The sequence below is a fragment of the Mytilus galloprovincialis genome, chromosome 8 (genome assembly GCF_965363235.1).
Source record: "Mytilus galloprovincialis chromosome 8, xbMytGall1.hap1.1, whole genome shotgun sequence".
Taxonomy (NCBI): Eukaryota; Metazoa; Mollusca; class Bivalvia; order Mytilida; family Mytilidae; genus Mytilus; species Mytilus galloprovincialis.
In genome coordinates this window covers 2,471,326-2,494,484 of record NC_134845.1, presented here as the reverse complement: position 1 = coordinate 2,494,484, position 23,159 = coordinate 2,471,326, and the positions used below count along the sequence as shown (strand labels likewise).

General features: G+C 32.4%; 1 long non-coding RNA gene across 1 annotated transcript; it reads left to right on the top strand.

The window, feature by feature from the left end:
• The first annotated feature begins 833 nt into the window (after positions 1–833).
• LOC143043069 (uncharacterized) lies at positions 834–19,464 on the top strand. Its single transcript, XR_012968173.1, has 6 exons — positions 834–904; positions 1,409–1,473; positions 3,150–3,258; positions 4,858–4,904; positions 18,142–18,210; positions 18,707–19,464. It is a non-coding gene; the product is annotated as an uncharacterized LOC143043069 (long non-coding RNA).
• Positions 19,465–23,159: the final 3,695 nt, after the last annotated feature.

Genomic DNA, 23,159 nt, shown 5'->3' with positions numbered 1-23,159 from the left:
ATGTGTTGTTTTCATTTTTTTTCTGTGAATTATTAATTCTGTTTTCACATAGCAATGATTTAAGACATCAACTGCAAAGTGTTTTATGTTTGACCTGAAATAATATGACAACCAATTGGAAGACCATCGATACTCGGTGTTTTCATTTTTATTTGATTGACAATTTTTGTACATTATATCATGATTTGGTATTGTATAATCAATATAATTCTCACGTGCCTAATTCTGACCTCGTTGACGTACATAAATCTACAGAATAATTCTTTCCAATAGTTTAAATTTTACATTGATCATCAGTTCTTCCGCCTTCTTTATCCCAATTAGCAGTTACATTTTCCTTGTTTAAGACCATGACATATTTTGGTGAGGTTTTTGCATTCTTCTATCCATTAAACTTTTGATCTAATTTGTTTCCCTTTTGTTTTATCAGAATATTAGTTTTTAGTTTAACTTTTTAATCTGTAATGTATTGCCTTTATCAGCTCAAGGCGCTTGATATTCTTGCTGATAAAGTCAGTTAAAAAGCATTTTATTAGAAGACAATGTCCAAATTTACGTACCGTTACATATAATAGGCAGTTGTATTTATTATTCCGTTCCTAGTCTAGAAAGTTTTGACTACAAATTATTGGTCAACAAAGAAAACCAAGTTCGAAATAATCGATTTAAAAGGTGATCGAGTATGCTCTTTTTCATAAAAAATTCCAATTGAATTAAATTATAGCGGACCTACTTGTGCTTGATGCATATATTGCCTGACAAATATAAATGTATATTTATAGAATCACGGAAATTATTCCCTTTTGTTATGATGTTGTATCATTTTAATCTTGAACATGATGATATATGTTTGTGTTTGGATTTTAGGCTTTGTTCAGAGTGAAAAATGTTACAAGGGTTTAAGGTAATCTGCATATCTTTTGTATAAAAAATACATATTAAGTCGAGGCTTTATGATAACCAATGTTTAAAATCATATGTTGGAACAATGAAATTTAGTTACAGTTGAAATTACATTGTCGTAGGTGTGTCGAAATATTAAATGACAAGAACATCAAACAGTAGTTTTACTTAAAAAACACTACTGTTTAATGTTGGTTTTACACAAAGTTAACATTTATTTAAGAAGAATGAAAAGCCAAGTGTTATTATTTGTAGCCACTTTTTACAACGGAGCGTGATAACATTTGTAAATCTATCACATTTATATATATAAATAAATATATCAAGTACATTAACTTGGAACTTATGGAATATGAAAAACAAAACATCAACAATCTTTGATTAAGTTCTGATCATGCTTATTGTATTATTGACATGATATGATTTGGTATAACAATGTGTAAAATTACATTAAAACTCATTACGATTCGTTTAAAATAATCGTTTTTGGTCTCATTTTGTAAAGCAATGGTGCAAGTGGGTCATGGTTTTGTTGTAATAATCACGAGGAGATATCTGGAGAATGCGTAGGTATGTAGATTTTATAATTTGATATAAATATAAAGTGCGGAAAATATTTTCGAAACGTTTTCCTCTTAACAGTACATTTACCTAAAACATGGGAACCTAAGAGACGGATATCAAAGAAGGTCAAGGTAATGCATTCAACACGGATCTTTTGTTCACCCCGAACAACAAGCTATAAAGTGTCACAAAATCACTAGTGAATAACCAATCAAACGGTTAAACCAACGGTATAATATATATTTTACAAAAAAACGATCACTCATGAATAGATATAGGAAGATGTGGTGTGAGTGCCAATGAGACAATTCTCCATCCAAGTAATAATTTTAAAAGTAAACCATTATAGGTTAAAGTACGGCCTTCAACACGGAGCCTTGGCCCACACCGTACAACAAGCTATAAAAAGCCCCAAAATTGCTAGTGTAAAACCATTCAAACGGGAAAACCAACGGTCTAATCTATATAAACAAACCACATGATCATGAACCACATAAACAGACGCCAACCAATAAACATCAGATTCCTGACTTAGGACAGGTGCAAACAATTGTTATCTCATTGGCTTTTGTACCATCTTTTTTATATTAACTCATTATATTGATTCAAAGTAGAAAACCATGAGACAAAAAAAAACATGTAATTATACACCCAACATTTTCAATGTGAAACATGAGATCCCTGCCTTTTGCATGGGTTCGTGTTACTTAGTCTTTAGTTTTCTATGTTGTATTTCGTGTACTGTTGTTTATCTGGTTTTCTCTGTCTTTTGTTTAAGCTATGACATTGTGAGTATTATGTATTTACTGTTTAAAACACGTAGGCTGTTTATAGGATTAAGTCGGTGATTGTCATCTTTTTTAATTATAAATTATGTAGCACAAACATGATAAGTATGTACCTTAAGGATTTGGAGTTTTTTTTCTTTAAGAGGTCTTGTGTTGGTTACTGTCTGTATGGAGTAGGCTCGTTGATGCAGACCGTAAGGCCAACTCTATTTGTTTAAAAGGAAGGCAAAAGATACCAGAGGATAATTCAAAATCATAAGTGGAAAACAAACTGACAATGTCATAGCTTCAACAAAAGACAGAGAAAACCAGATAAACAACAGTACACAAAATTCAACATAGAAAACTAAAGACTAAGCAACACCAACCCAAGCAAAAGCGAGGGATCTCATGTTCTTCGGGAGGGCATATCATGTTTCCCATTGAAAAATCCGATAACAGTATAAAATATTGAGGTTTCTATTACTTTCTCCGAATTCTTTTGATATAGGTCTACTGTATATGCCACTGCTGGTTGAAATTCATTTCTCCGAGGGTATCACCAGCCTACTAGTCAGCACTTCTGTGTTGACTTGAGTTATCATTGATATGTTCATATTTATAAATTAACTGGTAACAAAACTACAACTATGAATTTAAAAAAAAAAAGGATTTTCTACCTCAGGAATAGATAACCTTAACTGTATTTGGCAGAACTTTTAGGAATTGTTGGTCCTCAAAGCTCTTCAACTTCGTACTCTATTTGTCATTTTATTCAAACGTTTTTTTATTCGAGCGCCCACTGATGAGTCTTTTGTAGACGAAACGTGCGTCTGGCGTAAATATAACATTTTAATCCTGGTATCAATGATGAGTTTATTTAATAACAATTCCGTTTAATTAAATTTCTTATAGAATGTGATATTGGTTATATTTCGAAAGATGGATTTCCCTGCAAACCATGTTCACTTGGACTGTGGGGAAGAAGATGCAGAGATGTTTGTAGCTGTCAACATAACGAAAGGTATCTAGCCTATGCAAGTAAATTATTGAAAACGTGTGTGTATTATTAATTACACTTTCCAAAAATGGTAGTGTGTTTGTGTTTTGTTTCTTTGTTTCTTGTTTTCTATATCTTCACATGGTTCGATTCTTTGTTAACATTACATTTTTGATGACTGTTCTTTTTTTAGCTTACCTGGCCCAAAGGGCCAAGTGAGCTTTTCTCATCACCTGACGTCCATCGTCCGGTGTCCGTCGTCGTCGTTACTTTTTACAAACCTCTTCTCCTCTGAAACTACTGGGCCAAATTAAACCAAACTTCACCACAATCATAATTGAGGTACATGTATCTAGTTTGAAAAATGTGTCCGGTGACCCGGCCAACCAACCAAAATGGCTGTCATGGCTAAAAATAGAAAATAGGGGTAAAATGCAGTTATTGGCTTACATCTCAAAAACCAAAGCATTTAGAACAAATCTGAAAGGGTTAAATTGTTTATCAGGTCAAATATAAAAAAAGAAGATGTGGTATTATTGCCAATGAGACAACTATCCACAAATGACCAAAATGACACAAACATTAACAACTATAGGTAACCGTATTTTCTTCAACAATGAGCAAACCCCATACCGCATGGTCAGCTATAAAAGACCCCGATAAGACAATTTAAAACAATTCAAACGAGAAAACTAACGGCCTTATTCATGTAAAAAATGAACGAGAAACAAAAATGTAACACATAAACAAACGACAACCACTGAATTACAGGCTCCTTATCTATTTGCCCTGAAATTTTCAGATGAATCGGACAAACTGTTGTTAAGTTGCTGTCCCTGAATTGGTAATTTTAAAGACATTGTCCCGTTTTTTGTTATAATTATCTTAGATATTATCAAAGATAGAGATAAACTGTAAACAGCAATAATGTACAGCAAAGTAAGACCAAAATATAAGTAAAACATGACCAAAATGGTCAATTGACCCCATAAGGAGTTATTGCACTTTATATTAAATTTTTAACAATTTTCATAAAATTTGTAAATTTTTACTAACATTTTTCACTGTGACTACTGGGCCAAGTTCATTATAGATGGAGATAATTGTAAGCAGCAATAATGTTCAGTAAAGTAAGATCTACAAACTCATCACCATCTCCAAAACACATTTTTGTCATGAATCCATCTGTGTCCTTTGTTAAGTATTCACATAGACCAAGGTGAGCAACACAGGCTCTTTGGAGCCTCTAGTTTATTAAGAGAAGCATACTCATTATATTCTTATATTAATAATGATATTTTTTAATCACCACATTTTAGCAGCGATATTCACTAGCCATACACACCACTGTACTACACTACGATATTATGTGTCAATTCAATTATACAAGGTTTAACAAATAAACTCATCATAGAAACCAGGACCAAATTAAGTATATACGCCAGACGTGCGTATTGTCTGCAAAAGACTCATCAGTGACGCTCGAATCCAAAAAAGGCCAAATAAAGTACAAAGAATCTAACTTGACTGTACTAAGGAAAAAGAAGTTCTTTGTTTTTTGTCGTTATGTTGATGTCTTTTTGACGTAGACCCTATTCCATCTTTAATTTCTATCTTTTACAGATGTGATATTGTCTATGGATGTGTTGATGGGACAACTGTCATATCAGGTTAATTAGTTTATAATCCCGGATAAGGCTTAAAAAGCAATAACACGGAAGTAGACAGAAAGATATCATTTTCATACTAACAATAATAATATATTGGCTAATTTGTTTTTCATATAATTGCCGCTTTCCTTTCATGAATTAAATATACATCAATTGCATGCACAAGGACGGAATTACTAATACTTGTTTTCCCTAAATGGTGTACCGCCTTTTGTATCCTTATTGTGAACCGAATAAACTATGATACTATTAAAGTTTTTATTGTGACATTCCTCATAGTGCAGTTAATTTAAAATATTGGTATAAAAAACATAGTTGTTAATGTAGCCGATAAGACAATTTCATAGTTTCTATCCTAATACACAGGTAAAATAGCTACGGACGTTTCACGGCCGTGGTAATAAACGTCCGTAAAACATCTGTAATAATAATAATAGTCTTTTATTCAGAAGCAATACAGCTTATAGAATTTACATATACAAATATAATAGCATCAGTGAATAATTACATACATGTTTTATAATTACAAACAGTTTGTATCAATGGCGGAGAATGACAACAAATAATATAAATAATGAAATATAAGTATAATATTATGAATAACGAATCTTATCAGCTAAATAAAGGTATTTACCTAGATTGTTAAGCTCTTTGATGTTATGAACAGACAATAATTGAACAAGTTTGTAACTAGATGGTTTTTTCCAATAAAATGGTTTTATATATGTTTTCCTTATATCAGAATATTTCTCACATTGTAAAATATAATGGTATTCATCTTCAATCATGTTTTTATCACACATATTACATAATCTGTTTTCTCTTTCAATATTACAAAATCTACCAGTTTCAATGTTAAGGCAGTGTGCAGACAATCTATATCTACTAATATATGGCTTAAACACATAGTTTACAGGTTTTTGTAGGTAAAATTGTAGAGTATCTGGATCGTGTATATATCTATAAAAATTACACTTTGATGACTCATTGAAAAAAGCATTCATTTCACTGACAAAACTACCTTTCATTCTATTAACAATTTCTAGCAAAAAATGATCAACATTAATAACATTTTGGTGTAACCATACATCTTGGCAACCATAACGAAATATTATGTTTCTTATTTCACATGCCCAATTTTGTTTGTCACGAGGTTTTAATATCGATCTTTCTAACATTTCTTGGTAGCAAGATTGTAAAATACAGTTATCTGTTTTCAATAATTTAAACCAATATCTAAGCATTCTGCAATATCTCTCTATGTACAATGGATATCTACCTAATTCACTATATACCATATAATTAACAGTAGTTGTTTTGACTTTCAATATACGTTTTAAAAAACTTAAGTGAACTTTCTCAATATTTTCGGCTTTGTGATGTCCCCAGACTTCACAACTATAATTTAATATACTAGATACATATGTGTCAAAAAGAGATAACATAGTTTCATGGTTAAAACAATCATCATATATTTTACTATATAAACTAAATAATGCTTTTCTACCCTGATTAGCTAACATTTTCTGTGTATGTACAAAGTTACCATTGTATTTAAAAAGTAGACCAAGATATGTAAATTCATCACATAATTCAATATCAACATCATTTAAGTACCATTTTTCAGTCGCTTTAACGAGGCCTCTATTTCTAAACACAACAATTTTGGTTTTAGACAAGTTAATATCCAAATCATACTCTCTAGAATATATGTCTACACTGTCTATCATCTTTTGTAAACCATCAACAGTTTCACTAAAAAGAACTGTATCATCTGCATACATTAGCAAATATAAATTGAGCATCTTTAACTCATATGACTGACAACCTTGACTTAAAAGTTCATTTTCAATGTCATTAATATACAAAGAATATAAAAAAGGAGATAATGATTCTCCTTGCATCAAACCAACATTACTTTGGAAGAAATTTGAAAAATTTCCTTCCAGTTTAATACAACATTTAATTTTTGCATACATAGATTTAATAACAGTTAATAAGTTTCCACTTATACCACATCTGATTAATCTTAACCACAATTTGAAATGAGACACACTATCAAATGCTTTTTTATAGTCTATGAAACAACAATAAAATCGTTTTCCACTACGCAAAGACTTAGAAATAAGAGAATGGAGTGCGAAGATGGCGTCAGTTGTTCCATAACCCGGTTTAAATCCAAACTGTGCATCGGTTATTATATTGTGTTTTTCGCTCCATTTGGTAAGCCTGGTGTTAATAATTGATGTGAACAGTTTACCCACATGTGATACGAGAGATATACCACGATAGTTGCCAGGGTCATCTACTGGTCCTTTTTTGAAAACTGGTATTATAATGTTATTTACCCATATTTCTGGAAAATCGCCAGCACTCAATATACGGTTAAACAGCTTACACAATACTGGTTTGATAAAGTTTCTGCTCGTTAATATATATTCGTTCATGATATTGTCATATCCAGTGGATTTATCACGTTTTAAATATTTAATAGAAGTGTCAAGTTCCAAGTCTGTGAAAGGAGAGTCTAATTCTTCATATACGACCTCTGGAATTGAATCACTTTGCTGATCCTCTGTGGTGACATCTTTTGAAATCAGGTTTTTAAAATGTTTTTCAAATTCTTCTACAGTAAGCGTATGGGTAATAGTTTTTTTGCACTTTTTAAATTTCCTGTAAAATCGTTTAGGGTTATTTTTACGTAATTTAGATAACATATCCCCCTGTTGGTTTTTATATTGTCTTTTCAGTTGATTTTCCAATCGTTTGTATCTTTGTTTGGCTAAATTAAAAAGTAGTTTATTTTCATTCGACCGGTATCTATTAAAATCCATCATAGCTCGTAAATAGTCTCTGTATAAACTTTTACATTCGTCTGTAAACCACGGTTTATCATCTTTTTGGTCACGTGTTTTACTACTTGTAGGGCAGGAGTCACAATGTTTTTTGTATTTCACTTCTGACTTTGTGTATTGCTCGAATATATCTTTCAAAAGTTTATTCAATTCTTCCACGCAACAATCAATATCGCTAATTTCGTCTATATTTGTGAGTAAGTGTTCAAATTGTTGAGCGTTCAACAATAAACTGTCTCTGATTTGATCTTCGCACCCCTCGTTCCATTTAAAAATATCACAAACATGGTTAATACAATTACACTGGTCTTTATTAACAACATTATCAGTAAGATTAAAATCAACTTCTAGTGGTGCATGACAAGAGAAATGATTAAACGATCCCACAGAAAAACTATTAATAACATTGAACATAATATTCTGTGAAATTAACATATAGTCTATTACACTACACCCATTCTTATTGTTAAATGTTATTTTCTGACTTTCTTTACCAAATCTTCCATTACAAATACGTAGCCCAGAGTTTTTACATAACTGCAAGATGCGTTGGCCAAAATTATTAGGTGGTTTGATATCTTCCGAGTGTCTGTTTAAAAATACATCATCATTTACATAATTAATGAAAGAAATGTTGTCTTGCAATTGTTTGTCTATAACATCACCTGTTATGTTGTCGGGTTCTTGACCTACACGACCGTTTAGATCACCTATAACGGCCACATTACCAATGTTACTGTACATTTCTATATGTTCTTGTAAGTTATCAAATACATCTATGTCATATTTACGATAGTACACATTTTTATATGGAGGCATATATATAGAACAAATATATAAATCGGTATTATCACACAAAATACTTTTATCAACTTTGAACCAAATCATACAATCAACACAGCTCTTTACAAATGTAATGAAAGGGTTTAACCATTTTTTATAAAACACAATAACACCTCCCCCGTTACATTTTTTCCTGACTATGTATTCTTTTTCATAACCCAATAAGTCGAATTCATCTGGACATTTTACCCAACATTCATTTAAACACAATATATCAAATTTGTTTACAATCTGTAGGAATTCTTTATCTTTTAGTTTTCTCAATAAACCTTTTGAAATATTCCATGAGCTAATTATGAAACCGTCGCGTGGACTGCCTCAGCTGTGCTGCGGCTCTCGCGGTCGTTAGCTTTCGAAAATTCCTGCATCCGCCCCTGAATATATGTACAAGGCTGAATTAAAATTACCTCATACCAGGTTTCACCAATGGCAATAGACCTGACTGTTGTCTATTATACTTGATTGTTGATCATTCTGATTATCTGTCCAAGTACAAAACTATGCTAACAAGAAATTGCACATGAGCATATAGAAAGTACCTGAAAAGTTTCAGATTGTTTAATGTCTGAAGTAGTTTCTACTGTTCAATGAGGATCATAAGATGCAGGGGGAAGGAAACACTCTTATCATGTTTTAATCACAACAACCAATGCAATAGTCACATGGTGTTCCTTCGTCCCTTATACATTTTGTACCCGCCCTTTAATATATTAAAGCCCTTAGAATGTATATGTTAAAGTAGTCTCAGAATCAATGTATGTAGAATAATGCCGGTAACATTTAAAAAATGTTATCATACATTTATCCTCCTTTGGTGTGGAATAAGAGCAAATTACCTGCTAAGCTTCTATTTTATTGTGGGACTATGGGAAGAAAGGGGTACTATTTAAAGTATTTTTAGGCAAGACAGAAAATTAAAGTACAGGGCCTTTTGCTGTAGGTCTATTGTTAACGATGAAATTGGAAAGAGGATACCAATTACATTAATTTGTAACAAAAAATACAATCAAACGAGATAAGACAGAGAATAAAAGATAAAAATATCAATATTTAAAGTCCCTTTAAACTTACCATTAAACATAAACTGACTGATCCAGAAATTTGTATAAAGGGATGGGGGGGGGGGGGGGCACTGACTGTTAAAAAAACAGGCCCCACTAGTCATGCCATGTGCTAGCGAACAGTTCGGAACTTCTCGTGGCTTCTCAAAATTTGGCAACCTACATCTCAATTGCAAATTTAGTAAGAACAATTTTGACTTGATTCGACATATTGACAAACATGATAACATAAGTGACACACTGACGACATTAAAAGATCAATGTAGGATAAAAAAAATTAAATCAAATAGTTTAGGGGTGTGTTTAGTTTGTTTATTCCACATTGAACTTTTGATGTCGTCCACAAGATCTTGTGAGCTTAACGTTGAATATAGGAGGAGAATTATAAAACAAAATATATTGTCAAGTCCAAAATTTAGCCATTTCAAGGATCTATCAGGCTGATAATGTAGCACTGGCTATTATTAGCAGGGGCGTATCTAGGTAATTTTAATGTGTACGCAATGCCGGAAAAGAGAGTCATACGGCAGAGGGTCTGGGGCCGCTCAAGGCCCCTAGAAGCTCTGGGGGTAAATGGTGCAAACTCCTGCATCTCACAATTTTCGAGAACTTAAAATAACCTCACAGAAATCTCACTTTCAGGAGAAACAAGTCAACTTTGGAAATAATAATCAAAGAAACCCGTACTGTCGGCTTTTTTTTTTCTTATGTGTAGTGGGTTAAAATTGCTTGTTTAGGTATATTTTATGCTGTTGAATTTTATGCTGCTGAACCCACTTTAAATTAGAAAACAAACTAATTCATAGCCAACACTGTGCATCTTAAATGGTATTTTTTTTATTGAGAAAATACATAGGGCCTCAAGGTATATTAGCGAAAGCTAATTGAGTCACCCTCTGTAAATAAAGTCATTACTTACTTACTTACTTACATAAATAAAAATTCACATATCTTTATGTTTTATTTTATGAGTGAACAAGCAGTGTTTTTCAGCTTTTGTTTCTCTCTCAAAGTTAATTCTGAAAAATCAATGCCCATTTCCTTTCTTTTTTTTCTAACAAAGATGTCCAAAACCGTGTCTGCTTTATTATTTTTTTTTTTTCGGTATATGTTCAAAAGACCGAGTCCAGATAAACGATCCTTTTTTATTGTATTTCTAAAGTAGGTTTTCAGTCTTCTCATGGTACTAAAAGACCGCTCTGCCGTTGCCGGCCCGTCGAGACCGGCATACATGCAAGTACATTAAATATCTGAAAGATTCCCGGGTATAAATGTTATTTCATCAGTTATTTTGGAACCTTCAGAAAAGATGTCAGGGTAAAGAGGCATAGAAGACGTGACAATTGTGTTTTCCGGAGGACTCAACCATTATAAATTGTTTGCATCAGCAACAAAATCACGATGCTGCTTTCGTAAACGAAAAGGGGAGACTAGTTTTCGGAACGGAATATAGCTACAAAGTGATCATTAACATATTTGTTTATTTTTTTAACTTCATTACTTTAGTTTTATTCTTACTAGATTTACCATATTTTTATTTTTGTGAAATTTTCGATGTGTACGCAACTGCGTTTTTGCGAACGGGTTGCTACGCGCCTGATTAGAATCTTAATTGTATCGAGTAAATCAAGGAGACAGTAGAAAAACTTATAAGATGTTTCCTAATAATCATGATTACAAAAGAGCTTGACACGAATTTTTAACTGAAGGTCTGTCCGATTGGTAAAATTTTGATTGCACTTAAATGAATACATAAGTTACCCCCCCCCCCCCCCTTCCTCCCCCGCCCATAATAAGTGTCCAAGACTTTAATTCTTCTCTGATTTAAGCTAGGATGTGTATAGTAAGTAAGTCAGTAATTTTTATTGGTTTGAAATCCAGAATCATAGGATTGATACCAAGACAATACACATTGGTTATACACAAACATCATGACAAACATACAGACATATATATCATACCAAATTCATAAAGATTGTACTATATATATATACACAGCCATGTATCACCATCATTGCTGGTGATCCGATGGATAAATCTGTTGTAGAGTTGTCACTGACTTAGACGTTCTTATACATATAATAATTTCTGTGACTGTATCTTGCATTAATTTGTACTGAACAATAACATCTCCATGGCTTATATATCATGTAATGTAGTACGACGCTAGATTAAAACTGACGAGGAAAGGTAACACACGGCCACCGAAAACTTTATTCATTGTGAGGCCCAGGTGGTCGTGTGGTCTAGCCGGCGGGACGGCTACAAAAGGGGGGGTAGGGGGGTTCTAACTATGTCCCCCTGCAAATACATTGATCGTCCCAAAAAGGGGGGGTCCAACCCCCCTGGATCCGCCACTGATGTATGATAATGTCATGTAGGCCTATGTCTCCGATTCATTTCTTCATAGTTTTATATAAAGCGGCCGTGACTGATTTGTAGACAAATCCTTGTTTATAACAGAGGCCTATTTTAAAATACTCAGTGTACCACTTCTGAACTTTTTTGTATTTATTTTCAATACTTAAATCCCCATTCTTGATTCCAGACCGGGTTCCGGACTAGCTCTCATTCATATACGTAAATGATCGTATAGTGTATTCTCGAAAGCTTGACAAATGGAATACGAAAACCCGGAAAAATCACCGTTGCCGTTTTTTACACTATGACGCAACTCATCCATGGACGCTCGTCGGCTGCTAAATTCATGTTTTACAGTTAAAAAGAATGGAAAGATGTATACTAGTCTGATAGATAATACGAGGACCTCTGGTTTTTCAAAACTGTTGGATCAACAAGTTATTATAAACAGATAAATTGAAATGGTTTGCTTGTCGATTAACTTGAAGAAACCGGGTTTTAAACAAGAAAGTTGTGTGTCTTTTTGATGGATTATTTACATACCCGCTATTTTGTACTTGGAAAGCGCACCGAAAGGTAAATATTATCATGCAAATATTTAAGAAGATGTTAGTGGTATACTTTTCACGAAAAAACATTTGAATTTATAAATTTCATCGCATGCAAACCCGAAAATCAGTCTGACAAAGATCAGAAGATTGGCAAGAACGGACGCAAGTCAACTCGACCCACTGCCAAAACGGCCTACTTTTTTAACAACACGTCTCCCTTTCTAAAAATGTCCCACTCTTGTTAAGGGAGCTACCACGTGAGTTTTATTGGAGGTGGGGGGGGTCACCATGTCACAGGCACTTGTCTCAGAAAAAAAATTCCCTATATACCTTAATATAATACATATTTAATACATATATATAGGATTTTTTTTTCTGAGACAAGTGCCTGTGTGGGGGGTGCTTGGATGTTATTTGAAAAATATGCGGAACTGGAGTTCTGTCAACTTTTAAAAAAAAATGCAGGATAACATTTTTATCGTAGCCCCCACCCCATAAAAGTCAAGTGGTGGCTTCCTTACCAACTCGTCCTGCTTTAAAAAAAAAAATTGCCCTACTTTATATAAAAATGGTTAAACTCTGTAAAATATACTCCTGCAAAGAATGGCCTTGCCCAACTTGCATGACTTGGGTAAAATCCAAATGAATATAATTAATATTTAATTTATATAAAAAATAAAAGTCTGCAAATTTGCCCTTATTTACATAAATTTGTACTTATCTAGACTACCTAGTTCAAATAATTATGACTTCTTGAAAGGCTATTACATTTTTTTTATTTGACGCCTTACTGTACATTAGAGTAAAGCGTCCAAAAAATAATATTATAATAGCCTTTCAAGACGTCATAATAATTTGGACTACTAGACTACCCAGAAATTAGAAAACACTGATATAAACACTGGGCTGTTGCGCAATAATTGGTTAATCTGTTGTCAGACTGCAAACAAACAATAATTTCTCAATGTCACATGTATATCAGAAATTTATAAAAAGAAAACTAAAAGGAGGTTTTCTCAATAGCTATAAATCGGTCATCAAAGTTTAACGAAATTTTAAGGATACATGTATTTCCAAAAACTTGAAAGTCACCCCTTTTCTTATGACATGTATGAAGAAAATCTTATAACTCAGAAACTGACAAACTTAAATTTATAAAAATCAAATGGGAGCTTACAACAAAAAATATGAACAATTTAACTAAGTTTCATGATATTCAGCATTTTTATGTCCCACTCAACAAAGTTTTGGGGGTATAATGTTTTTGACCTGTCTGTCTGACGTCAAGTCCTGTTTCTTGTCATCACAACTGTTCTCAAACCACACAACAGAATTTCATGAAATCTTTTTAGATAATAAGGACATACAATGTAGATGTGCATATCGACAGGAAATTATGATTCAATTTTTTTTTTTTAGGAGTTAAGCCCCTTTGAACTTATTTGCTTTAATGTACTACTTCAACAGTTTGTTATTGCAACTCTCCTGAATCCACACAACAGAATTTCATGAAACTTTGTAGATAATAAGGACATACTATGTAGATGTGCATATCAACAGGAAATTACAATTCATTTTTTTTCTAGGAGTTATGCCCCTTTGAACTTATTTGCTTTATTACTACTTCAACAGTTTGTCATTGCAACTCCTCTGAATCCACACAACAGAATTTCATGAAACTTAGTAGATAATAAGGACATACTATGTAGATGTGCATATTGACAGGAAATTATGATTCAATTGAAGTTTATCAATTGCCAAGGTACATTGAAAGGTTGTTCTTTTATTAAAATCTGCACATACATGTATATAGGATTTTTTTATAAGCTTAAACTTGATCTTCTTTCTGTTGTTAGCTTACATTTTGTTTCAATTTACTTAAAAGTAAAAGTATATAGGAAAGGTATAAATTAGTGAGCATCGGTTCATACTACATATAGTTTTTGTCTGGACTTCTTGATTAATTTATATATATATATAGACATTATTGGCAAGGATTGATATTACTGGTGAACATGTATGTCATGTAGGTGTGAATGCCCTGCAAAACAGACCTGATATCAAAGTAAGTTCATCTGTAGAATTGCAGTTAATTTAAATAATTTTATGTTATCTACCTAAAACTGTTTCAAGTTTAATTGTACATGTACAGTGTTGCTTATTTTTCTCACTTTCTGATTCAATGCATGCATTAAGCCTTACTCTGCTCGCCTCCTTCTGCTCCATACACACACACTTGAGATGTCAGAAATTCAGACTATCATAGCATTTACATTACAAACTTACCTAGTCAGACTGGCCAATATTATGTTTTGATAAGTAAACGTTGTTATTTAGAAAACATAAAATATTTGCCACTGGACATTCAAATAAGCAACAAAAAAACCGACCAGTTAATGATTTTGCATTAACAGAATGAATTTGCAAACATATAACAATTAGCTTATGTAATTCATGGAAGTTAGATTTATATTCTTTATGAATATTTTATTTCAGTTACCATCACAGTGAACATGGTGAAGAATAACCAATACCATGAATACAGGACACAGAAGACTACCTCACAAACTTGGGAATTTTACAAAAAATAGAACGTTTAAATTTACAAAGAAGACATTTATTTTGACATTCATAGACTTGGAAAGTAGAGAAATTATAATGTGAATATAAATCCTTGGAAATAAAGTTTTGAACTTTGAAGAAGATTGAAGATTATGTTTGTTCTAAGAAAGTTTGAAGAAAAAGGATACATTCAAAACTGTAAAAAGGAAACATTACAGTATTCTCAATTTATACTCTTGAGATCAATTACTCTTGATATATAATTAAAAGGACTTATAAAAGTAAGGACATTTGGTTGAATTGCCAATGAGAAAAATATCCACCAGAGTTCACATGATGTGATAGTGAGCTATTATAGGTATCCATATGTCCTCCAACAATGAAAAAAATGAACTATATAGTGTGTTGTGAAAGGGTTTGGACATGACAAATAGAGAAAACTAAGAGCCTTGTTTTATCAAGTTAATACATGAAAGCAAAATATGAACCAAAGACCACCACTGAAATACTTCTGATTATTGTTGATTTACTCTTGAAATATCATGTAAAATGTTTAAAAAGATATCATCAATATTCAACTTGTTAAACAACAAGTCACTGTATGACAGAAAGTTCTTGGACAAAATCCTTGTATGTGTATTGCATCAGAATATTTTTTTTAGATAGAACACTAGGATACTATATACATGATATAAGGAAATGCAAATAAAAAGTATCATCACCTTAAAAAAAAGTATAGCATTTTATCATTGACAGTTCCATCAAAAGTTTCAGCAATACAATGCAACTGTTACATAAAAATCAAACTATACTATACACTATAATAAGTGTGTTATATGTACTACAATAAGTGTGTTATATACTATAATATATATATATTATAATGCATAATTATAATAGACGTTATACGTCCGTGGTACAAAACATCTGTATTACGTCCGTGGTACTAAACGTCCGTAATACGGACGTGGTACTAAATATCTGTATTACGGACGTTTAACGGACGTTTTACGGATGGGAAGCAACGGACGTTTTACGTCCGTGGTACTATTCGTCCGTAGACGTGCCGTATAATACGGACGTTTTACGGATTTTTTACGGACGTAAAACGTCCGTAGCTATTTTACCTGTGTAGGCTGCGGAATACGTATGATTACAAATAAAATGCATTTCATGATTGTTAAAAAGATAGAGACCGAGGATTCAAAACTGTTACATCTATATGGAAAACCATTCCAAACACATAATGTGACGACAATGCATACGAGTCCAAAGACAAATAACAAAATACTGAACGAGGAAAAAATCAAAACGAAAACTCCTTTATCAAATGTCAAATTCAAAAGCTCAAACACATCAAACGAATTGATTACAACTGTCATGTTCCTGAATTGGTACATGCATTTTTGTTTCATGTAGAAACACACCTTTATATAATTATTTTTAACGTTTATCACTATAGTATAATCAATGGGAATTTGACACATTAGGTATACTGTTAAATATAAACTGAAATTATTTAAACTTAACCATCGTCATAACCGTCGTAATGGTTCAAACAAATATGTTGTAGCAGAAATAAATTCATTAATATATATTTTTTTTTAAATATTCAAGTAACAATCAAATGATTTAAGAAATATTTATAAGTCATGTTTTTGAGTTACTGTTACAGCGTAAAGTGTTGATCTTGGATGTTTTTAATTGCATGTATCTTAAAATGCATTGCGCGGCTTTAAAAAGCGATACAGAGTATACAACATAAAACAATACACATTTAACCTTTCTTAATACAAAATGGTAGTATACGTAAATGTGTGGTGTTTATTTTGTAATGCGGAAAAACAACTAACCGACCAGAGTACCCAAAGTGGACCAAAGGGGCGTATATACTTATATATCTTTTTGCTTCAGTTTTGGGTGTACATATCGAATTACGAAAAATTAATGTTTATAAATTCCAACGAAGTGTTCTGTTGACGGAGGGATTTCCTTGTATCTATACAGATGCAGAAAGGCTAGCACCATTTTGTTATAATCATTTCCTCGATAGACGCATCAAATTTTTACTACCCGTATGAGATAAATATTCCCCAATGAAATCGGTATACAGGAGCTTGCAGCTTCAACTCAGAATTTATAAAACGACAACAGTGTCTTAGCAGAAATTGTCCGTCTGTTATATACACACATCGCTATCAGTGTAGTGAAATTTTATGCAACTGTCAAACAAGTGAGATGTTTAGTTGGTTGTAAAACAATGTTTGTTCGACCACATCTATATACAGAATTCAGAAATAGAACAACTGTTATTCTTTTAATTTGTTTATGCCATTAGATTACGGACTTTCCGTTTTAACTTTCCCTTGAGTTCTGTATTTTTCTTTTCACTAAAAAATCCAAACATGAGCCAACATGTTTGACAATTTGAACCTATCAAGCTATCAATACATTTAACCGAAAACACAAAACCTGATGTTAGTGATAGGGTCTTATTAGTACCAAATGAGGTATTGAGATTCATCATGTACACTAAGCAAACAATTGTGTCCATCAGACGCGCTTGTCGTTTAAATAAAATCATAATTGACGCTTATAAACCATGTTTAGAAAAGCCAAAAAAAATGAAGAAAGAAATTTCAAAGTGTCCTCCTAGGGTAAACAATTCTCAGTATTCCCCAAAAAGTAAATTATTTTCATGTGGTATTTGAGTTTATACATCAGACGAGAGTTCCGTCTAACATAAGACTCATCATTAACGCTCAGATGAAAAAAGTAAAAGCCAAGGCAAACAAGTACACAGTTGAAGAGCATTGGGGACCCGAAATATGATGTAGACGAAAATTTCGTCTGGTCGACTTAATTATCAGCATGGTACCTTTCGATAAAAGCAAATATTTTGACAACCTATATATACACAAAATATCTTAAACACATGTATTTGAAAAAACCAAGTGACAATTATTCTTTATGACAACTGCATTGGCGAAATTATATGTTTCAGAAAAATGGGAAGCCACAGACACAACGGAATCAACACACGTTTTGACAACCCCTAATAGTTTAAAAAATGGTACATACACTTTTCGTTTTTCTTGCACCATTTTCCTATATAAGAGAAGTATTTTATAAATATATGTTTGCTTTTGAATGGAACACAAATTAAGTAAATATACTCAAAATTTGAATGGTCATCGCCATACAATGCATGAAAAATGTCTATCAACAATTAGTATTTACAAGAAAATATAACATATTAATATAAAAAATAATTCAGTTATATTGCTTGCTTACTGGGTAGAAAATGACTGTGCAATCACGCTCATTTAAAATCCAATACCAAAATCAAAGCAGATAAAACAAAAAAGGGCCGCTTCATATGTCCCCAAAACGTTTATACGACAATGATCGACCGTTTCATATTTACCCGTTATTAATGCATAAAATTGAGAATTAATGCAAACTTTATGCTATTACAAAAATTTGTATGTTTAGAATTATATATCGAATTATAGGAACTTACATTGTACTTAAAACATTCACACTTTACCAAACCCTTTTCGTTTCAGATGTGGTATTTCTGAAAGATGAAATTGTTATTTATTCGATATGTGTAGGTAGCATTGCCGCAATATTTGCATTAGCTTCACGTTGTTTGAAAAACAAAAAGAAAGTTGATAACTTAAACAAATCGAGATACCGCCGAACTCAACATAGCCAAGTTTCTTCTGATCGAACAAATGTTCAATTTGACAATGAAAGTAATGCCTATGATTCGATTGAAGAAGACAAATTGAAGTGCGACAGAAGAAGTGAACATACCAATGACGTGGAAAACATATTTTCGACAATCAGCGACCTAGATGTAAACAGTAGTTCATATATTGAGCGAGATCCTACCGATCTATCAAAAGAAGAATACTCAAGTGAATGTCAATCTATGACAGAAGTCGATTTGTATGGTAATTGCCATTCAGTGGATGAGTCCACACAAAATACGAGAGAATTATCTTCAAAACGTTGTACAAAAAGCTTGGTCGATGAACCAAAAAGAAACAATGGTTCCGGAATATATTTAGTACACAAATTTCCAAGCCTCTGAAAATAGGTCTACAAATGCAAGCAAAATCATAGACTGTCAAATCCCAAGAAGAGAGATAAATGCAGGAAAGCAAATTAAAATAAGACCATTGAATGATCAACGTTCACCTATCATTGCTTTCAATTTGTTTAAAAGCAATAATGATAAATACATAAGCAGTATATATTTTAGGTGTGAGCTGTAACGTTTCAACCTGTTTTTTTGTAAATAAAGGCAACAGTAGCTAGAGTATACCGCTTTTTGAATGTTTTAATGTGTCATTGTAAAACAAAACTATACTCGATATTTTGTATACTAGTCAACAAAAGAAACGATAGGAGGCAATGTATTTCCCATATATAATGAAAACAGATACATCCGACCAAGAAGAATAATTGACCAAAAGCTCTAAAATTTGCAGAGTTTTATTTTTTTTTTTATCAAAACGATTGATTCAAGGCAAACACTCGACATTTTTTGTCACTTCAAAAGTCATATTTTAACCAAATTTATTTTTTAAAAACTCAAAACATAAAACTTTAAAATTCAAACATGGTCTGATTAAATTTTGAATGCCTTTTTGCAGTCTTTGGAATACTTAATTTTCATTTTCGAAACTAAATGCCGACTTTTTTGTTGGGGCTCCTGTTGTTTATTCTTTAGTTTTCTGTGTTGCGTCATGTGTAATGTTGTTTGTCTGTTTGTCTTTTTCATTTATGGCCATGGCATGTCAGTTAATTTTCGGTTTATGAGTTTGACTGTCACTCTGGTATCTTTCGTCCCTCTTTTCTCATCACTTTCTGAAATATAAACTTTTGTTTATTTGTCGTTCGTTTATGTAATATATACGTGTTTCTCGTTTCTCGTTTTGTTTATATAGATTAGACCGTTGGGTTTCCCGTTTGAATGGTTTTATACTAGTAATTTTGGGGCCCTTTATAGCTTGTTGTTCGGTGTGAGCCAAGGCTCCGTGTTGAAGGCCGTACTTTAACCTATAATGGTTTACTTTTTTAAATTGTTATTTGGATGGAGAGTTGTCTCATTGGCACTCACACCACATCTGCCTTTATCTTTTTTTTGTTGGATATTTTTACAGTTTTATTTTTTTTATGATAAATTGGAGATAAGACATGTGTTTCGTTACGTTTGTTGACTAGTTTATGTACAAGTAACTTTGTTAAAACGTTTTTGTGAATTTTTCCTTTACATTACAAATTGTACATTATTCTGTCTTTTTTTGTAAATATTTATTTAACGACATATTGAATAATGCAGCGGATCTTTCAATCTGCGTTTTAATTTCTTTGGTTATTCACTGATCTAGAAATCAATATTAGTTGAAATAACATTTAAATGTTTTTATTATATTAAATGAGGATCCCGATCGATCAGGCATTTGTATGAAAAACTGTTCTCCTAAATATTATGTTAAAACCATGTTTTTCAAATAGAAATGATAGATACACACTCATTTTATTTTTAAATAAACCTCAACTAAAAGTTAGACCACACACAAAGAATTGAAAGTTATACAATTATAAGATATACGCAGTGATAACATTAATGTAAATGGAAAACGAAATTTAGAAAAAAGTTATTTTATTTATATTAAACTATTTGGTTTCAACTAATAATAATTTTATCATATTTATACTCATGCCTTGTTCACATTGCGCTACAATTTTTGTGGTGTTCGGAGGATCGATGAATTGCGAATATCTATTCTGCAGAATTATTGGAACTTTCTTCTTTCATTTATCTAACTATTTCCTTGTTCCTTTATAGACTTCTTGCTCTTGCATTTCTTTGCAAAGTGTTATCCATTGCAACTGTACATTCTCTAGCTATTCTCAAAGTCATGTATTTGCAGTCTCGCTGTATAAAAGTCGCATTTAACTTGGTATCTAAACTAGAATAACTAAAATCAACAGCAAACCCAAGATTTTATAACAAGCAACTAAAATCTTAGATAAAGTCATAACTCATATCACTGCATCCGATGATGTATAAAGTTTATAGTACAAGCAGCTTGTTAACGTAAACAAATTTAAACTCATTAATTTCAACATTGTAAATACTACAAGGACTCTGAACTACAATGGTTGCCGAGACTACAATGGATAATTCGTTAACTTGTTGAAAGACTACACCATGAATTGCAATGTGATGGTCTGAAGTCAGAACCACATTAATAGAAAGGCGAGAGATAACAAAAGAAAAAGTCAAACTCATAAGTTGATAATAAACTGAAAAGGCCATGTAAATGTGCTGGTAAAGCTTTTTTTACTTACAAATTTTGAGTCAGATAATAGACTGAATGGCGCGAATGAGAAGACACAGATTCATATTGATTGTGCAAGTACGATGCACAAAAGATCAGATTATGCATATATATTGCTGCATAGACCATCACACTTAAGTAAAAGGACTTTCATACAACGGTGCGAACTCCAGCGTCCCCATCGCATCACAAGTCTAGTGATATGGTGCAAGTGTCTCATCTAAATCAAGTTCCCTCTGCACGAATCAGACTTGTTACCGGGTTTGTAAAAAAATGAGCAAAACGGCTGGGCCAAAATGTGAAGAAGGTTCTGCTTACCCTTACGTAGCACCTTATTTTAACGTCAGTTGTTGCATGGGTTCGGTTGCTTAGCCTTTGTTTTTTTATTTTGTGGTTTGTTTTTTCGGTTTTTTTTTTTTATCATTTTTAGCGCTGGCATTTACCGTTTATTTTTGACTTATGAGTTTAGATGTCCCTCTTGTTCTTCCTTTAGTCTTCTAGATATGAATGTAACTATGGAAATTCTCACCATCATGCTTACATTTTTTACATAAAAGTTATGAGGTGTTCATGTTGTGAATTGAATCAAAATGTTCAGCACATGTACTCATCTTGTAGGAGTCAGTTAATCTCAAATAACGATTGTTTGAAAAATCTTACCCAAAGGGATTACTTTAATTTTTGCAAAACAAACGAATTGGATTTTAATATTTTCTTGAGAAATCTAATGTCATTATAAAAAAGAAGATGCAGAAATAAACAACATTGGATGAGTATTAAGTGATTTTGGTTGTCAACTCGTTCTACTAAAGAGAAGCAGAAGCTACTGAAATGTTTTAACTGTGTACTTCATGTAACATTTGAAATGTTTTGGTTCTATGGATCATATGAAAAGCGTGTTCACGGTGGGTATGGTTGTCCTGCGAGAGAACGTTCTGTGCTGGTGATTCGGTCCTGACGGGTGCTGGTGATCAATGAAAAAATGTAAACAAAGACGAAAATGATGATTTTTGACGTTTTCACTCATAAAAAATGGAAGAAAACAGTTGAGATTTTTCAATTTTGTTTCTTATGGGTTCATATGTAAACCTTTTAAAAGTTGACCCTCTAAACTGTTTCAGTAAGGGTAACACAAAAATTCTCATTTTCAGAAAATCTAGAACTGAAAAAATAAAACAAAAATGCTCATAGAGTCCGCTTTCTATTCCGCAAACCACACGACAAAACTATTTTGTGAAAAAAACATTGCAATTTATTAAAATTTAGCATTTTCTCAATTTATTCATGTCCTGATACTGTACTGGTGGGTCCTGTCATTGTGCTGGTGGGTCCTGATACGGTGCTGGTGATTTTGGATAAGAAGTTGGTCATATTTGAAACAAATGTTACAAAATCAATAAAATTGGGCAGATAATTGTTGTCAATAGGATCTATAAAATTGAGAATGGAAATGTGGAATGTGTCAAAGAGACAACAACCCGACCAAATAAAAAACAACAGCAGAGGGTCACCAACAGGTCTTCAATGTAGCGAGAAATGACTGCTATTTTAGCTCTTGTGCATCCATTTGGCTGTTTAATATGTGTTTTCAAATGATCGTAACTTGTATTACATAATTACATAAAAGGGCAACATCTTTCGTCCAATATCAGAAAACAAT